The sequence below is a fragment of the Pleurodeles waltl genome, chromosome 12, assembly GCF_031143425.1.
Source record: "Pleurodeles waltl isolate 20211129_DDA chromosome 12, aPleWal1.hap1.20221129, whole genome shotgun sequence".
NCBI lineage: Eukaryota > Metazoa > Chordata > Amphibia > Caudata > Salamandridae > Pleurodeles > Pleurodeles waltl.
In genome coordinates, this window is record NC_090451.1 from 474752975 (window position 1) to 474772641 (window position 19667).

Genomic DNA, 19667 nt, shown 5'->3' on the forward strand with positions numbered 1-19667 from the left:
CCCCTGCCCCTGTCACCCCTGCTGCCCTCAGTGAGGAGGCCATTGACCTCCTCAGGTCACTCACTGTTGGGCAGTCTACCATTGTGAATGCCATCCAGGGTGTAGAAAGGGAGTTGCAACACACTAATGCATTCCTGGAGGGCATTCATTCTGGTCAGGCTGCCCATCATCGAACCCTGCAATCTCTGGCCTCAGCACTGATGCTAGCCTTTGTCCCTGTGTCTAGCCTCCCCCCTCCAACTTCCTCCACCCAGACCCAATCCCCTGTACCTCAGCCTATCCCAAGCACACCATCAGACCAGCCTGCACACACGTCAACACACAAGGGCAGCTCAGGCAAACATAGGCACCACACATCCCACAGGCACTCACACAAGCATCACCCACATACAGACACAGCAACATCCACTGCCTCCACTGTGTCCCCCTCCTCGTTGTTTCCCTCCTCCCTCCCAGTGTCGTCTACACTCTCACCTGCATGCACTACCACAACAGCCACTAGGACTCGCACCAGAACACCGAGCACCACACCCCGCTCACCTGCACTCACCACCCCCACTACCATTTACACGTCCCCTGTGTCCTCTCCCAGTGTGTCTGTGACGCCTCCTCCCAAAGTACACAAATGCGGGCACACCCAACATCCATCCACCTCACGACAGCCTCCAGAACATGCACATGCACCCAAAGCATCAAAAGTTACACCTCCTACAACCACCTCCTCTTCCTCCACTCCCAGACCCCCTCCAGCTACCCGTCCCAGTGTTCGTCAGAAAATTTTCCTGAGCAACCTTGACCTCTGTCCCACCACCCCCCCTCCAATTCATAGGTCCCATAGTAGCACCTCAGCCAAAAAAAGTCAGGTACCAGTGGTGGCCGTTAGAGGTATGTGGAGTGTACTGGGCACCAGGGCAGCCAGTGTGACACGGAGCCAAAGCACTGCCAGTCCACCCCCTGTGAAGCACCAGAAGTTAGACAGTGCCCGACGGGAGAGGGTGAAGACTCCTGCAGGCAAAGCCGCTCACAAGGGTCCCGGGGGTAGTGTCGAGTCAGCTGTGACTCCTCCCAAGGTGGGGAAGGGGCAGAAGAAGTCGCCAAAGTCTGGGAAGAGCAGCACAGCGGAGAAGGCCGCCATCCTCCCCGCTGCCAAGGACGCCACCGCCAGCCCCATCGTCACTGGTCCCGAGACCACCGCCAGAGTCAGTGCCCAGGAGGGTAGCGCAATTGTCAGTGGTCAGGAGACCACCGCCAGAGTCAGTGCCCAGGAGGGCAGCACAATCATCAGTGGTCAGGAGACCACTGCCAGAGTCAGTGCCCAGGAGGGCCCCGGCAGCCACAGCCCCGCTGGGCAATGAGGGTCTGCCATGGCACACACCGCTGCACCGATCAGAGACAGCAAAGTCAAGCACCGCTGAACAGGGCAATGACCGCCATGCCAAGCACCGCTGAACATGGCAAGCACCGCTGAACAGGCCAAGCACCGCTGAACAGGGCAAAGACCGCCATGGCAAGCACGGCTGAACATGGCAAGCACCGCTAAACAGGCCAAGCACCGCTGAACAGGGCAAAGACCGCTAAACAGGGCAAAGACCGCCATGGCAAGCACAGCTGAACAGGCCAAGCACCGCTGAACAAGGCAAAGACCGCCATGGCAAGCACCGCTGAACATGGCAAGCACCGCTGAACCGGCCAAGCACCGCTGAACAGGGCAAAGACTGCCAACTCAAGCATCGTTAGCCCATGTGCGGCAGGGGCAGTGACGGAACTGGGACCGTCACGGGGAGCGTGATGCACTGTGGGCACCAGTCCCCCTCCAAAACCAATGTAGACTGTTATCCACTTGTGAGACTGTGGCTTTGCACTCCCCAGGATGAAACAGTGGGCAACCCACCCACTGCAAAGACTTGTGAGACTGTGGCTTTGCACTCCCCAGGATGAAACAGTGGGCAACCCACCCACTGCAAAGACTTGTGAGATTGTGGCTTTGCACTCCCCAGGATGAAACAGTGGGCAACCCACCCACTGCAAAGACTTGTGAGACTGTGGCTTTGCACTCCCCAGGATAAAACAGTGGGAAACCCACCCACTGCAAAGGCTTGTGAGACTGTGGCTTTGCACTCCCCAGGATAAAACAGTGGGCAACCCACCCACTGCAAAGACTTGTGAGACTGTGGCTTTGCACTCCCCAGGATACATCAATGGGCATGGAGCCCCGTTGTGGATCTAGCGTGGTGCTGTCACCCGGCTGAGGTGCCTCCCCTTTCCCTTCCCCCTGAGGTGCCTGTTGTATTTATATCTGATGCCCTTGCAGTGTTCTCTCCGTTTCTAGACAGGTATTGTGTGGGGCCTCGCCCATGCATTTTGGGCCCAGTGGTCCACGGACATTGAAATGTGCATAAGTGCACTACTAATCGTGATGTATACATTTGGAATGTGTATATATTTATGTATATATGTGCTTACTGTATTTTGATACATTACAATGGTTGTACTTCATTTCCTTTTGTCTTTGCATTCTTCCGGGGGGGTTCAGGGTTGTTCCTGTGATGTTTGATAATGCATTGGTGTGTGTGTTGTAGTGTGCGAGGGTCGGGGTGGGGGTGGGGGTGTTGCGTGTGTGTGTCCCTGACTTTTGCCTCCCCCTTCCCCTATGTCGTAGGTGCAGTACTCACCGTTGTCTTCGGCGCCGCCGTTGCTGATGTTCGTAGAGGAGCAGAAACACAATCGCAGGGAGTATTTGGAGTTCCAGATGCATGGTATCCTCCTTCCTCGTGGAGTGTGTTCAGGTGAGCGTTTTCCCATTGCCAAAGCTGTTTCCGCCGTGTTTTTATCCACGGAGAATCCGCCCCGTAAAAGGTGGCGGATTGGCCTGTTGTAATACTGTGGGCGGTACTTTGTTTCCCGCCTGTCTGTTGGCGGTGACCGCCATGCTGCTTGTCTGTACCGCCGTGGCGGTCGGAGTGTTAAAGTGGCTGTCTATGTTGGCGGTTTCCGCCACGGTCATAATTCCCTTTTTTGTTCCGCCGGCCTGTTTGCGGTATTTCCGCCGCTTTAACACCGTCCGCCAGGGTTGTAATGACCACCAAAGTGTTTGGGTATGTGAGTGACTGTAGAGGTCAGTGAATGGTCAGTGAATGGGTGCATGAGTGGTTGCATTACTGAGTGACTTGCTTTGTAAGCAGCTGAATTGGTGAGCAGCTACGTGCGTACCTGTAGCAGTTAGTGAGTTGGTATGTAAGTACCTGTATTTGTGAGTGTCTGTCTCCATAAGTGGATATATAAATGGTGAATATTTGGGTATGTGAGTAGGTGTTGAGGTTATTGAGTGGGTGCATGAATGCCTGCATTGGTGAGTGCCCTGGTGCATAAGTCGCTCTGTAGGTGAATGACATCTTCTGTGAGTAGCTGTATGACCCACTGAATGAGTATGTGAGTGTCTGTATGGGTGAGTGATTGGCTGCATGAATGCCTCTGTTGGTGAGACTGTGAGTCTGTGAAAGGTTGTATAGGTTGGTTAGTGGATGTGGCAGTGGCTGTATGTGTAAGTGACTGGTTGTTTGAGTACCTGAATTGATGACTGAGTAGGTATGTGAGTGTCTGTATAGGTGAGTCTGTGGCTGCCTAAGTACCTGAATGGGTGAGCCACTGGGTATATGAGTGGCTGTATATGTGAGTGTCTTGCTGCGTGAGTGGATGAATAGGTGACTCAGTGCACGAGTGGGTATATGATTGACTAACTGGATGTATAAGTGGGTCGATGAGTTAGTATCTTGCTGCAACAGTGGCCAAATAGATGAATTGGTGCCTGTATAATTAGCTGTATCACTGACTGACTGAATAAATGAGTATATGTATGGTTAATTGAGTGGGTGCATGAATTGCTGTATGGAGAGTTTGAGTGTGTGAAAGGCTGTATGGATGAGTTAGTGGATGTGGGAGTTACTGTATGGGTGAGTGACTGGCTCTGTAAGTACCTGCATGTATGAGTATTTGGGTATGTAAGTGTCTGTATGGGTGAGTGTCTGGCTATGTGAGTGGATGTATGGGTTAGTGACTGGGTATATGAGTTGTTGTGTTTTGGCGCATCAATGGGCGACTGGGTATGGAAGTCATTGAGGTGACTGACTGGTTGCATGAGTGCTTGAATTGGTAAGCGACTTGCTTTCTGAGTGGCTGTATCAGTGAGTGCATGTCTCAGTACTTGTAGAAGTAAGTGACTCAGTATGTAATTTGTTATATGCGTTAGTGTCTGCTATATGAGTGGATTCATGGGTTCTTGACTGGGTGCCTGATTTCCTGTATGGGTGAGTGACTGTATATGTCAGTAGCTCTATGGGTGAGTGACTGGCTGTGTGCATAGCTGAATGGATGAGTATGTGGTATATTAGTGTGTGAATGGGTTACTGTGTGAAAATGTGAGTATCTGTAAGAGTTTGCATGAGTGAGTGGGTGTGTGAGTGAATGTATGGATGAACAAATGGATGCATGAGTGGCTGTATGAGTGAGTGACTATCTGCACAATTACTTCTATAGATAACTGACTGGTTGTGTGACTGGAGGTATGGCTAGCTGACTGGACTCATAAGAATATGTATGGATTAGGTATTTTATTAATGAAGCAACATGTAATTACTTACCTTTATTAGTGCTAAAAAATGAATTTCAAGCTTTATTAAAAGAAAAAGAAGAGAAGAAATAGTTAAAGTTTCATACAGGTATTATATACGTTAAAAGTTGCTTAGCCGTAATATGAAATATATTATCATTAACACAACACAATCATGTAAACCTGTTATGTTCCCTTGTCCACTATTCTCAGCTGCTATACTTCTTTACTGTAAAAGGAAGTCTGTATAGCTGCTCATCAGCGAACAGGGGGAAAAAACAGCCATATGGACTTGAAAGAAACTAAAAAATAAATAGTAGATTACTTAAAATTAACAGTGCTATGCATGAGTCTGCTCACTCGTGAACATTTTTCTTCTAATAAGTAGAAGTTCCACTCACTATAATTTATGAATGATATGTACTTATCTTATAATAATTACTAGACTAAAATAAACTACACATCCTTGTAAAACATTGCTAATAATTATACATGGTACATAAGTATTTTTTTCATGAAACAGTCCAAAGAAATAATTTCACAGTTCAATTATCCCCAAGTTTTGTTGACAATATCCTTTATAGGCCAAATGGTGTCTTCACTAGTGTTGGTTCACATACAGAGAATCCTGCATACTTTTTGAAAAGTATTACAATACATTTCAAGTACATATCACTTTTTCATATGTTGTTCAACACATCACCCTTGTATGCAAAATGATGTATATACTAATAATGACCCACATGCTAACAAGACTGCATCCAATATTATATCACTGATCCATCTTAGAACCTTGGTTGGAGAAACAGTAAATAGTAATTTGGAAGTTTGAATGGTAGTTTTTGTTTAAATTGCAGATTGGTATCAATACATTCTTCACATTCCCTTTCAGTCTTCAAATATACAGCATAATGTCCAGAAGTAATGTTTCATTTAATCCTTTGTGGAAGATTATAGGCAAAGTACAACATGTTCTACCACAAATTAGTATCTGGCCAGCCTTAAAATGTGTAATTTCAGTGTCCAACTTTGTTCCATTTGCTCTACATCTTTGAAACATTGCTATAAATTATTTACCACTCCTCTGTATAAGTAATGTAAAAAATAATTTTGTTTCACATGTTGGACAGGTCATATTTTGGTCACTCTTATTTATTAGTTTTTCAAAAGACACACTTTTACAGTCTGGAAGAGTTCAGTATGAAATTCACTCATATTGGATTTCAGTGGCAGATGAGAAAGACCAATCTTCACACTCATGATTCCATATGTAACTGAGTCCAAATATATAATCAATATTCACATTTTCATGTTCTAAAATTCCAAAGACCACCATAGTACATTGCTGTGCATCTTGTTCAGCATTTAGAGAAAATACTATGGATCCACAATATTTATCTACTACTTTTCAAATTCCTGAAGCAGACTGGATTACAGTTCTGTTTCGAGATAAACGCTGAAGATGATTAAAAAGTGCACTACACAATGCATTTTGTGTTTTTTTCTTGGATAGCATTTACTACACGTGGTAGATGAAAGAGAACATTGAGGACAACAGTAGCATAGCAGTTAAAATCAGTAGTGTTATCCAACTGTAAACTAACAATTTCTCCTTCCTTTTCCATCTTTCTTTTCTTTATACCTTCTTTTTTAAGCTTGTTTTCCATGTTTTCTAAAATTTTTGTAGACTGCTTTCTGTGTTTCCGCTTAGGACATAGTGGCCCTCATTCTGACCCTGGCGGTCGGTGATAAAGTGGCGGCCAACCCGCCAACAGGCCGGCGGTCCAAAATATGCAATTCTGACCCTGGCGGGAACCGCCAACACAGCCCGCCGCATTAACACTCCGACCGCCACGGCGGAACAAACAAACAGCGCGGCGGTCCCCGCCAACAGCCAGGCGGCAGACAATGTACCGCCCACCCTATCACGACCCACCAATCCGCCACCTTTTCCGGGGCGGGAGCACCGCCGATAAAAACACGGCGGAAACAGACTACAAATGGGAAAACGCTCACCTCCACATACTCCACGCGAGATTCCGGCAGTATGGAACCCGAGTTGCAGGTCATCCCCGCACTCCTATACCTGCTCCTGTACCAGGAGCACGCCCGGCGGCGCGGAAGACATCGGTGAGTACTGCACCTACGACACAGGGGAGGGAAAAGATTACCGGCACACACCCACCCACACCCACTACAACACACACATCAATGCATTCCCACAGATCACTGTCACAACCCACAACCCCCCCCTCCGAAATAATGCAAAGACCAAAAGAAGAGATCTTAAACGGGCAGATATATTGAAAAATGGACAGCAGTAATCCCAATAAATAAATAAACTATGTACAAAATATATACATCTACTAAATGTAGTCCAACCACTGTCCGTGGACCACAGGGGTCCTGAGCAAAGGGGCAAGGCCCAGTCCCACGACAAGAACTCCACGGAGAGAACACTGCAGGGGCATCAGAAAGAAAAAAGGACAGGCACCTCAGGTGGAAGGGAAGGGGGGGCACCTCAGCCACTTGAGTACACGACGCCAGATCCACGAGGGGACTCCATGACCACTGGCCCATCCTGGGGAGAGCAAAGCCACAGTCCAAACAGTCCATACAGTGGGTGGCCTGCCCACTGGGCCATCCTGGGGAGAGCAAAGCCACAGTCCATACAGTCCATACAGTGGGTGGCCTGCCCACTGGGCCATCCTGGGGAGAGCAAAGCCACAGTCCATACAGTCCATACAGTGGGTGGCCTGCCCACTGGGCCATCCTGGGGAGAGCAAAGCCACAGTCCATACAGTCCATACAGTGGGTGGCCTGCCCACTGGGCCATCCTGGGGAGAGCAAAGCCACAGTCCATACAGTCCATACAGTGGGTGGCCTGCCCACTGGGCCATCCTGGGGAGAGCAAAGCCACAGTCCAAACAGTCCATAACAGACTCCACTGCCACTGGAGGAGGCATGTTGGCCAGAGGACATCCTGCAGCCCTGCCCGAGACAGATCCTGCCCTGCCACGTCTGCCAAAGGGCCAGCGGTTCCTGCCTGGAAGGGACCAGTTCAGCGGTTCTTGCCTTGAAGGGCCCAGTTCAGCGGTTCTTGCCTTGAAGGGCCCAGTTCAGCGGTTCTTGAGACGGCGGTCCCCAGCGGAGCGGTGCTGGAGACAGCGGGGCCCAGTTCAGCGGTTCTTGCCTTGAAGGGCCCAGTTCAGCGGTTCTTGAGACGGCGGTCCCCAGCGGAGCGGTGCTGGAGACGGCGGGGCTCAGTTCAGCGGTTCTTGCCTTGAAGGGCCCAGTTCAGCGGTTCTTGAGACGGCGGTCCCCAGCGGAGCGGTGCTGGAGACGGCGGGGCCCAGTTCAGCGGTTCTTGAGACGGCGGTCCCCAGCAGAGCGGTGCTGGAGACGGCGGGGCCCAGTTCAGCAGTTCTTGCTTTGAAGGGCCCAGTTCAGCGGTTCTTGAGACGGCGGTCCCCAGCGGAGCGGTGCTGGAGACGGCGGGGCCCAGTTCAGCGGTTCTTGCCTTGAAGGGCCCAGTTCAGCGGTTCTTGGGGGTGGTGGGCTCTCCCGGGGCAGCTGTGCCGGTTCCTCCCGGGGCAGCGGCTATGGTGGTTGCGGGCTCCTCCTGGGCAGCTGTGACGGGTCCTCCATGGGCAGCAGGCCTGCTGCCTGACTTCTCCGCCTTGCTGCCCTTGCCCTCCTTAGTCGGGAGTCTGTGGCCCTTTCCTCCCTTTGGAGCTGTGGCTGTTGACGGTGGCTGGCTAGTGTCCTGGGGGGATATAGAATCCGGGCTCCGGCGGCGGCCCTTCCGCCTTCTGCTCCTCTTCCCAGGGGGTGGGCTGGCTGTCCCCTTGCTGCTGGGCGAAGATCCAGACCTGCGGGCTGGTGGGCTCCAATACCCCTGCACCCTTGTCAAGGGGGCTGCAGGGCTGGTGGTGGCTGAGGTGCTCTTCTTACCCCGACGAGAAGGAGGGGGGGGCTCAGGGTCAGGAAAGAAGGAAGCAGTAGAGAGATAGATTTTCTTGGGACAATGGATAGTGGTAGGTACAGTGGGTATGGGAGTGGAGGGAGAGGATGTGGTTGTAGGCGAGACAAGTTTGCTGTCTTTGGGTGCAGGAGCGGGAGGCTGTCGTGAGGTGGATGGCTGTTGGGTGGGTGGGTGGCTGCGTTTGTGTGGTATGGAAGAGGGGGTGACAGACACAGTGGGAGAGGACACAGGGGACGTGTAAATGGCAGTGGGGGTGGTGACTGCACGTGTGCGGACTGGACTGGAGGGTGTGCTGGTGATGGAAACACTGGCTGATGGTGAGGTGAATGAAGGTGTGAGTGTAGACGTCACAGGGAGGGAGGAGGGAGACGAGGAGGTGGGGGTCACAGAGGTGGTAGTGACTGTTGGCATGTCTGCATCGGAATGTTGCTTGTGTGAATGTCTGCGTGATCTGTGGTGCTTATGTTTGGATGAGCTGCTCTTGGGTGTTGAGGTGTGTGCAGGCTGGTCTGATGGTGTGGGTGGGACAGGCAGAGGAACAGGAGACTGGGAGGAGGGAGTTAGTAGAGGGAGGCAGGAGACAGGGACAATGGCTGCCGTCAGTGCTGAGGCCAGAGCCTGGAACCATCGCTGATGGGCAGCCTGACCCGAATGAATGCCCTCCAGGTACGCATTGCTGCGATGAACCTCCCTCTCCACCCCCTGGATGGCATTCAAAAGGGTAGTCTGCCCAACAATGAGCGTTCGGAGGAGGTCAATGACCTCCTCACTGAGGGCAGCGGGGGTAACAGGGGCAGGGCCTGAGGTGCCTGGGGCGAAGGAGATGCCCGGCTTCCTGGCAGAGCGGGCACGGGGCGAACGCTGAGGGGCTGCTGGGAGGGCGGAGATGGTGCGCTGGGTGGCGGCTGTACCTGTAATGGCGGGGGGCACGGATGGTGCCACCCCCGCAAGGGAGCTCCCTTCCGAGGACGTGTCCGTGTCGCTGCAGGGTCCAGTCGTCCCCGTTGTGGAGCTCCCCTCCCCCTCCGTCTCACTGGTCCAGTCAGACTCTGTGGCATGGCCCTCCTGGGCCATGTGAGATGCAGCTCCCTCCTGCCCCGATGCCACTTCTCCTCCGCCTGATGATGCTGATGCACACAAGCACAGAAAGACAAACAAAAAGGGGGGGGAGAGAGAAATAAAGAGATTTTGAGTACATGGATCACCGGTACAGTTAGCGGACATGACAGACACAGATGCCCCCTGCACTAAGTTGCGCACTTGGGGTCCGCTACGCATTCCGTGGAACATGCCCTACACGCCTAGAGTTGACAACTGCACCCATGGATGACACGGCCCAGGGATGGCTGTACTGACACACTACTGAGGGTGGTGGCTGGGGACACAGGGGCTTACGGGGGTGCCCAGCCTACAGATATCGCCCTGGCCTAGGGGGACCCCCAGCCCTCCTCCCCCACCCAGACACCTCCACTGCGCGACAACAGAGTAGATAATGCTTGTACTCACCCCCTTGTGTCTGCTGTGCTGCCCTCACGCGCCCATCCAAATCAGGGTAGGCCACCGCCAGGATCCGGAACATCAGGGGGGTCAGTTGACGGCAGGCACCCCGCCTACGTTGGGAGGCCATCCCCAGCAGAGACTCAGCGGTCTTCTTGGTCCCGCGGCGGATGTCCTCCCACCTCTTGCGGCAGTGGGTGCCCCGTCGATGGTGGACCCCCAGGGTCCGGACTTCCTTGGCGATGGCACGCCAAATCCCGATCTTCTCATGGGCGCGGACCTATGTGACACGTACAGGGAGGGAGAAATACCACGTTCAAGTTTGTCTGCATTTTCGTTGCCAGTGGCCCAAAGCCCCCCATCCCCGCCAGGCCCCCCTCCAGGCCCCCGCCAGGCCCAACATGCCCCCCATCCCCGCCAGGCCCCCGCCATGCCCCCCGCCAGCCCCAACATGCCCCCCATCCCCGCCAGGCCCCCCGCCAGGCCCAACATGCCCCCCATCCCCGCCAGGCCCCCCGCCATGCCCCCCGCCAGGCCCAACATGCCCCCCATCCCCACCAGGCCCCCCGCCATGCCCCCCGCCAGCCCCAACATGCCCCCCATCCCCGCCAGGCCCCCCGCCAGGCCCCCCGCCAGGCCCAACATGCCCCCCATCCCCGCCAGGCCCCCCGCCAGGCCCCCAAGCCAGCCAGTGGCCCCAAATCCATATTGAATTAAACTCACTTGTTGGTCTGGAGGACCGTAGAGTAGCGCATACTGGGGGAGGACCCCATCCACAAGTTTCTCCAACTCTTCTCCAGTGAAGGCAGGGGCCCTTTCCCCAGGCGCAGCAGCCATTGTCCCTTCCAGACCGAGGTCACAGCAACACTTGCAGTATAGGTCCTCTCCTGTGAAAGTTCAAGTCGCAAGTGAATAAGTAGATAGAAAATGGCGGTCACGTCCGCGGCGGTGCGTACCGCGGCGGTGCGTACCGCCACCGCCGGCGCCCTTCGCCATTTGCTCCTGAAACCCATAGGCTTCAATGTTAACCAATGCGGCTTCGCGCCGCGGTCTTCGACCGCCGACCGCCGCGGTGTGCCACGCCAGCGCATTGACCTCACATCCCATTGTCACACTTCACAGGTCAGGCAGCCGCCATTTCGAGGGTCCACAGGGCTCAATTTCAACTGCGTCACACAGGCCTAGGCCTTGCATAGCCACTCAGACACGCCATTCACTGCATAGAGAATCGTTTACTGTGCAAGCTGTGAGTACGTACCTGTGGGTTGCTTGACTGTGTGCTCCATGTTGTCCTTCCTAGGCACCGTCCGTTGGGTTTGGCGAGGAGACGGATGAATCCTCCCGTGTACAGGCCGCTGGTGGACCTGTCGACAATGGAAGCACGCCACATTATCCTGACCTACCGGCTTGACCGTGCCACTATACAAGAACTGTGTGCCCAGCTGGAGCCCGACCTGATGTCCCCCATCCGCCAACCCACAGGGATTCCCCCTCTGGTGCAGGTCCTGTCAGTACTCCATTTCTTGGCAAGTGGGTAATTTCAGACAACAGTGGGAATTGCTTCTGGGATGTCTCAGCCCATGTTTTCGAAGGTGTTATCCAGAGTGTTGTCTGCCCTGGTGAAATACGTGAGGAGCTACATCATTTTCCCTGAGGTGGGCGAATTGGCTACAGTGAAGGGTGATTTCTACGCCCTTGGACATATTCCCAACGTCATTGGTGCCATTGATGGGACCCATGTGGCTTTGGTTCCCCCAAGAGACAGGGAGCAGGTGTACAGGAACAGAAAAAGTTACCATTCCATGAACATCCAGGTGGTGTGTTTGGCTGACCAGTACATCTCGCATGTAAATGCCAAATTCCCTGGGTCAGTGCATGACACCTACATCCTAAGGAATAGCAGCATCCCTTACGTGATGGAACAGCTAGAGAGACACCGTGTATGGCTATTGGGGGACTCTGGGTACCCCAACCTGTCGTGGCTACTGACCCCAGTAAGGAATCCCCGGACCAGGGCAGAGGAACGGTACAATGAGGCCCATGGGCGTACTAGGAGGGTGATCGAACGCACCTTCGGCCTCCTAAAGGCCAGGTTTCGGTGCCTGCATATGACAGGTGGATCCCTAATGTACTCACCTAAGAAGGTGTGTCACATCATCGTGGCCTGCTGCATGCTTCACAACCTGGCTTTGCGCCGCCAGGTGCCTTTCCTGCAGGAGGATGGTCGAGACGGTGGTGTTGTGGCAGCTGTGGAACCTGTGGAGAGTGACGAGGAGGAAGACGACGGGGCTGAAACAGACAACAGGGACAGAATCATTGAACAGTACTTCCAATAGGACACAGGTAACAATTCAAACATAATTTAGTAAATGTGAACTACTCTCCTGCATCTCTGCTGCCTGTCTATTTGCCCCAGTGTATGATGACTGAGTTGTGGCTTTTCCCTCCCTATTTCAGATCTGGGGTCCCCACTACGAGTCCTGTGCTTCGTTTCCCCATGGACTACAGCTTTGTGGCAGCTGTTTGTTGACTTCACTATGTACAAGGACATATTTGCACTGTCATGTCAATTACAATATTTTGAAATCACAGCCAGACTCCAGATAGTTTTGTGCAAAATAGGTGTTTATTTCAGTGCTCAAAATGGGATGGGTGGTTTCAAGTGGGTGGGGGCTATGGTGAAGGAATGTCCATGGCAGAGTCCAGAGTAACAGTCACACAGGTGCATTGTCCAGAGGCCTGTGGAGAGGTGGAGCATGGGCAGTTCAAGGATGGACAGGGTGACAATGTGGGACAGTGGGATGACATCAGGTGGTATCCTTTGCTGGCGGGGGTCTTGACATCCTACTCTGTCTTCTTGCGAGATCTCAGGGCCCTCTTGCGGGGTGGTTCTTCTCCTGCAGGAGGTGGGGGTCTGGTGGGCTGCTGTTGTGCGGGGGCCTCCTGTCCACTAGCGCCGGCGGAGGTGGTTGGCTGGTCTTGGTCCAGGCTAGTGGCAGGGGCCCTTTGTTGTTGTTGAGTGTCCGTCCTGGTGTTGATGAGGTCCTGCAGCAGCCCTACCATGGTAACCAGGGTGGAGGTGAGGGCTCTGATGTCCTCCCTGTACCCCCGATAGTGTTCCTCCTGCAGTACCTGGATCTCCTGGAACCGGGCCAGTACCGTCGCCATCGTCTCCTGGGAGCGGTTGTATGCTCCCATGATGGTGGTGAGGGCCTCGTGGAGAGTGGGTTCCCTGGGCCCGTCCCCCCCCTGTCGCACAGCTGCCCTCCGAGTTGCCCTGTTTCCCTGGGCCTCTGCCCCCTGGCCGGTGTGCCCACTACCACTGCCCCCAGGTCCCTGTTGTTGTTGGGGTGGTGGGTTATCCTGGGTGCCCTGTAGTGGTAGACACACCGCAGATTGACGCGCCCTGGAGACAGAGGCATGGGCCCGCTGGGTGGGAGCTGTGCTGGTGTTCCCAGAGGGGTTTGGGTCTGTAGTGGCCTGTGCCTGTGTGAGGGGAACCGACTGTCCAGAGGTCCCCGATGGTCCGGGCTGGTCATCAGTGTCCAGGTCGACAGAGCTGCTGTCATCGCTGACGGCCTTTTGGGTGGGGGGTGTGGAGAATTCTGGGCCCTCCGTGGCGGTGTGTTGACGGTCGGGTCCTGCAGGGTTATAGAGGTATGGTTATAGTTTCAATGTGTGGCATATGGGTGTATCTGTGGGTTCCCGTGTCCCCAAGTGCTGGCATTCGTGTGTGGGGGCTTTGGTGAGGGTGGCTTGTGGGGGGGATGTGTATATGCATTGGGCATGCTTTGGTGATGGGTGTCCATGCTTAGTGGACGCATGCAGGCCTAGGTTTTGGGATGTGTGGGTTGTGATGGTGAGACATTGGCAGGGAATAGGTGTGCTGGGGGTGGGGGTGATGATGGTGGTGGGGGTGAGGGTGGGGGTGAGGATGGGGGTGGGGGTGAGGGTGGGGTTCGAGGATGGGGGTGAGGGTTGGGGTATGATTTGGCATGCAGGTGGGGGGGAATCCGTAGTGAAGCTTCAACTTACCAGAATCCATTCCTCCGCCGACTCCTGCGAGGCCGTCAGGATGCAGGATGTTCAAGACTTCCTCCTCCCATGTTGTAAATTGTGGGGGTTGAGGTGGGGGTCCTCCGCCAGTCTTCTGCACGGCGATGTTGTGCCTGGATACCATGGAACGCACCTTCCCCCGTAGGTCGTTCCATCGCTTCCTGATGTCTTCCCGATTTCTGGGGTGCTGTCCCACAGCGTTGACCCTGTCGACAATCCTCTGCCATAGCTCCGTCCTCCGGGCAATGCTGGTGTATTGGATCTGTGTGCCGAAGAGCTGTGGCTCTACCCGAACGATTTCCTCCACCATGACCCTGAGTTCTTCGTCTGAGAAGCGGGGGTGTCTTTGGGGTGCCATGGAGTGGTGTGTATGATGGGTGGGGTGGAGTATGTGTAGTTAAGTGTGTTGAGTGTGGTGGTGTGTGTTGTTTTGTGTGTGGATATTGTGTGGGTGATGGTGTAGTGTGCCTCTGTGTGATGGTATTCTGTGATCGCTGATGTGTCTCTCAGTGCTTCTTTTCGGATTTTGGTCGAAGGGGTTTGTGGGTGATGTGAATGTGTGTTTTATATTGTATTGTGTGTGTGGGAGTGGTGTGTGTATGTGTATCAGGTGTGTGGAATTCAAATCGTCCAATGTGGCTGAGTTTTGTTCGTTTGGGTGTATTCTGACCGCGGCGGTGTGTACCGCCAATGGAAAACCGCGTTTGAAAGACCGCCGCGTGGATTCGTGGGTCGTAATGGCATGGGCGTATTTCTGTTGGCGTGACGGTGGAGGTTTGGTCACCTCCACTTTTCCGCCGACCGCTGGTCTGGCGGTCTGTTGTGGCTGTCGGATTTTCGGAGGTTTGGCTGCTGCGGGTCAGAATGACTGTGGCGGGTTACCGCGACCGCGGCGGAATTATGGAGGATTTCTGACCGGCGGTAGGCGCCTTTTACCGCCGAGGTCAGAATGACCACCAGTATGTTCTTTTCATAAACAGGGTACTGTCCTAAATGAGAAGCATATTTACCTCTTTACCTGTTGTACTCATTCATGTAATTTACATCTGCACTTTTTTTCATCAAGCAAGTGAGTGTTCAAATATGACAATGCCACATATGCCATTCCTTCTTTAAAAACAGTGCTACCGTTATTAAGAAGAGCAGCATCGACTTAAACCTTGAGACTTGTAGATTGTTACAGAATACACAAGAAAAACTGGAAAAACTGGAAACTGTTTTCATCGTACATACACATTTTTCACAAGCAAAAAACGTACAACACATCGTCCAAACTGTTTCAACCCAACAACCTGATCAAACTTTATAGCTAGAAATGTAATCTCAGTACGGTTTGGAAAATAAATAAAGTCAACAACTTTTTCCATGGCACCCTTTGCTAATCCCTCCTTAGCATTTAAATTACGTCTTTAAATTATTCTACAATTCTTTCAGACACGTAAAGACTTTTCTAATCCAGTAGCCTAGAAACCGATTTATCCAAAGATTTTAACTTTTCTTGTAATTTTTCCATAAGTAGTATAGTTACTCCTTGGTGTTCCATTTTGTCAACAACAGTAATGTCCAAAATGTCTTCATTTTCTAGTTTTACCAATTCTTCATTAAACACAGCACACCCTTGAAGTGTAGGCATCAAGGAAACAACATGCTTTCCCTCTTTTGAGAAGTTATACATTAGCTCAGCTGGCGTCTTTTTAGCGGGAAAGAGTTACTTTATAATTTGACTTTCCAACATCAATTTTGTCTGCTGTGTCAGAACTCCCACTCTGATGTCCTTTAGAATGTTTTCATAGCGTATGTCAGAAAATTGGCACATATTATTCACAAGTTCCTTGTATTGAAAATAGTGCCAAATATTGACATTGCCAGTACCTTCTAGTGAGTTTTGAGGTCATCATGAGAGAGAGTTTTAAAAACCGGCTGTCCTTTTATAGGAGTTAGTTGTAGTGGGTCTCCAAAAACTATTCTTTGTTTACAAGATGTTGTATTCAGTTTTTTAAATCTCTGCATTCGCACGTGAACAAAGGTAAGCATTAGATTTGAAACCATGCTAACCTTGACAATAATGAAAAGTTTCATCTTCTTCAAAACGTTTGCTACCTCATGAGAAGCTTCCCCAGAGAACTTCATGTATTCCAATTTATTATTGTGTTCTACTGGTAGCATTAGTAGTCTATTTAATGATATTCCCTTCATGTTGTTTGCAGCCAATATAGTAGGTGCAGTTACTACACACAATGAGTTGGAATCTGTGAATTTCTGTAAGTAAGTAGAAATAACTTTAATTGAAAAGCTTTTCTCAGTACCAGCTTGAACTCTAATGTATAAAATAATTGGCTGGAATAATGAGCAACTGCATTACTTTCTGTCATGTTGTGATCCATGTTCTATTTTTTTTCACTTCAATGTAAATGTCTTTCTGCTCATTGTTTAGATGTCCAACTAACACATCTAAATCTTCTGGTTCCAATCTAGCTTGTTCCATGGCAGTTTCCACTTCATTCATAGCTATTGCAGATTTATTTTCAATAATAGGTTTTCCAAGAGGATCTTGACTTGAAGGTGCCAAACTCTGGCTGCTTTGAGAACTATACTTTGCAATCTCAGCAGCAATTATTGCTTCTTGCTGTATCTCATCATTTAACATTTGTAAATAGTGTTTAAATATTGGACACTCAATAGTATATTTTACAGCATTAAAAGGTTCTTCATAGAAGTTATAATCTCCAAGTAATTCCATTTCACTACTCCAAGGTTTAAATGGCTGAAGAAGTGTTAAATAGAAAAATTCACTTTTCTCAGGAGTTTGACAGGTAGGTTTTCGATGGTTAATTAACATTTGTTTTTCAAGTTTGACTAAACATCAATCACATCAATCACATGAATCACATATTTTCCTTCTTCTATGTTTTCATTAACATTACTTTTATATCAGTAGTTTTGAAGAATTTCATAAGGGCATTTGTTTTCTAGATGGGTACTTGTCTTTTAGATGGGTACTTCTTTTTGGATAGTATGTATCCAACGTATTTGTTTTCACAAGATCTGTACTCTCAGGCTCAACCTCTGCCAGGTACTGAATTTCAGGGAAGGATTTCAGTACTCTGTTTTTGTACTAGATAGGCCAAGACTTACCCAGACAATTCCTTTTAATTTTGAGAAAAAACGTGCTGAGCTAAGTCTCTCACATTCCTCATAAGACCCCATTTCCCTATGATAAAGCATTTTCAAGCTGATGGCATACAATTTCTTGCTGAGTGTCTTCTCTGCAAACATCTCCTCCCACATCTCCTTCATTTAACTTTTTTCATATTTTGTAATGTATGATGTAACACATCGCTCCACAGAAATGGAATTGTCTGCAACAAATTGAATGTCCAGTATAGCATTCCACATATTTAAAATAACTTCCTTTTAAGTTATATGTATTTTTGGAGATTTACTTGTCAATGTATGTCTGACTGAGGACAAGAAGCTGTTTACTCTTCCTTTTTAAATAACAGGTCATGGAAATCAAAATCAGCGTCTTGTGTAAAAAATTCCTTTGGATCTCCATGTATGGCGACAATACTTTCTACATCTATATGTTTGGAAATACTATGCTTGTTCTCTCAGACCTTCTCCACCAGTTTAGTTATGCTACATGTCTCATATTGTTCTATAGAAAAACAACACAGACTCATCAGTTTCTGATCCAAAGTTTGGTGCGTCTTTTATACAATGTAGCATGTAAATATGTGAAGCCCCTCTTGCCTGGTACTCTTTCCTCCAGAAGAAATTACTTATTTCTCAAAAAAGAGGATTTGTCTTGTTGGAGATGAAAGCAAGAATAGCTTGAAATCTGTGGTTGAAATGTCTACACACATTAGCAGGATCTAATAATCAGTGTTTTTACATTAATATTTTTGATATTAGAGTTTGCCTCTCTTAAGAGTTGAAAGAGGTCATCCCATGAATACTCTGCACAACTCAATGTTAAAAACTAGGTAGGTGGACCTAGGTTTCTCTGCATACACTTCAGATCTCCATGAAGCTGGAACCAATATTCATTGGTTCCCCGTAGGCACACCATCAAATTAATCAATTTGCATTCGAATTTCTCATCATTTCTTTGTACTTTGTTTATAAATTGGACGATGTGTGTCTCTTGCAGATATATTTAGAAGACCAATTCCTGTTTTTAGTATGTGATCACTGCATATGAAAGTCCAGACAAGTCACTCTAAAAAAAATAGCTGAAATATATATGGAATACACTGTCTAAATCTTGGATACAATCATATTTATTGGTTGGTTATCATACAGACCTCCTACTCCAGTGGGAAAGAACTGTGGAGAACAGAGAGCCTCTAAACCTTTTTCTCACACACTCATAGGAGCTTCCTTAGCTTGCTTCATTTGGAAAAGGTCAATAGCATCTCCAATGACTTCTTTTGAATATAATGGATGGATTCTACAGTATAGTGCTCATAAATTTGTTCTGCTTGGGATTGATGTACTTTTTCTATTTAGTCACTCCCTCCGAAATGTCATCATCAACATTTGGTACATCCGGTTCAACATTAATATTCCTTTAATACAGATTATTTTGTCGCAGGTATAAAGTTGCTTATTGAACTTTATTAACATTTACTAACTCTTGCCAAATTGTTTTATTCATAGTTGGTACACAATCTACCAAGATAACAAGTGGCTCTTCTTTGTCTTCCTTTGTTCTTACTGTCTCAACATTTTTTTAAAGACCAATGTCAAATACACTTCTGTTCCCTTAAGGCCCTTCAATAACTCTGTTGGATGCAATTTACCTGTTTTTGGTTCCAATCGTATTGTTGCTTGAAATTTATGTACAGACTGTAGAAGGATAGATTCATATACATTTAAATCTCGTAGTTCTTCTGGACTACTCACAAGTTCCAACCTATTATACACTGCTCTAGCTGGTATTTTTTTATCCTCTAACATCTCATAGCAGTACCTACATATAACTTGCTGAATGGACAAGTCAAAGAACTCCTCTACATATAAATAAGCAGCAAACTCTTGCCACTTTTCTCTGTTTTCTCCTTCAGTTTTAGAAATGACATCTGCATTTCATGTTTGGCTTTCATAGTTAGTGCGTCTACAGCAAATATAAACATATTTTGGTTTTTCAGAACGTGCTGTATTAAACTTTATAATCTCTTGTTGAAACTTGTCAGTAGCAACAGTTGCACTCTCTTCCTCAATACATGTACCTACAAATTCCTCATTTTTCCTACATTCGTCTTCAGGTCCAAAAAGACAAAACTGCACATCATCACAACCGTTCTCTACCTCTTCTTTGGTACTTTGCAAAAAAGTACCCCTAAAACTAATGCTGGATTCTTTAAAAAAAAAAGTCTCCTTAAAAGACTTCGCAATTTTGAATGGTGAACTGCCAACATCCTAAAGTGATGAAAGGTGTTTTGGCACACTTTCCCCGACAAACATGCTAAAAAATGTCCTTGTAATTAAGTATTCTTTCTTACTTTGCATGGATCTAGT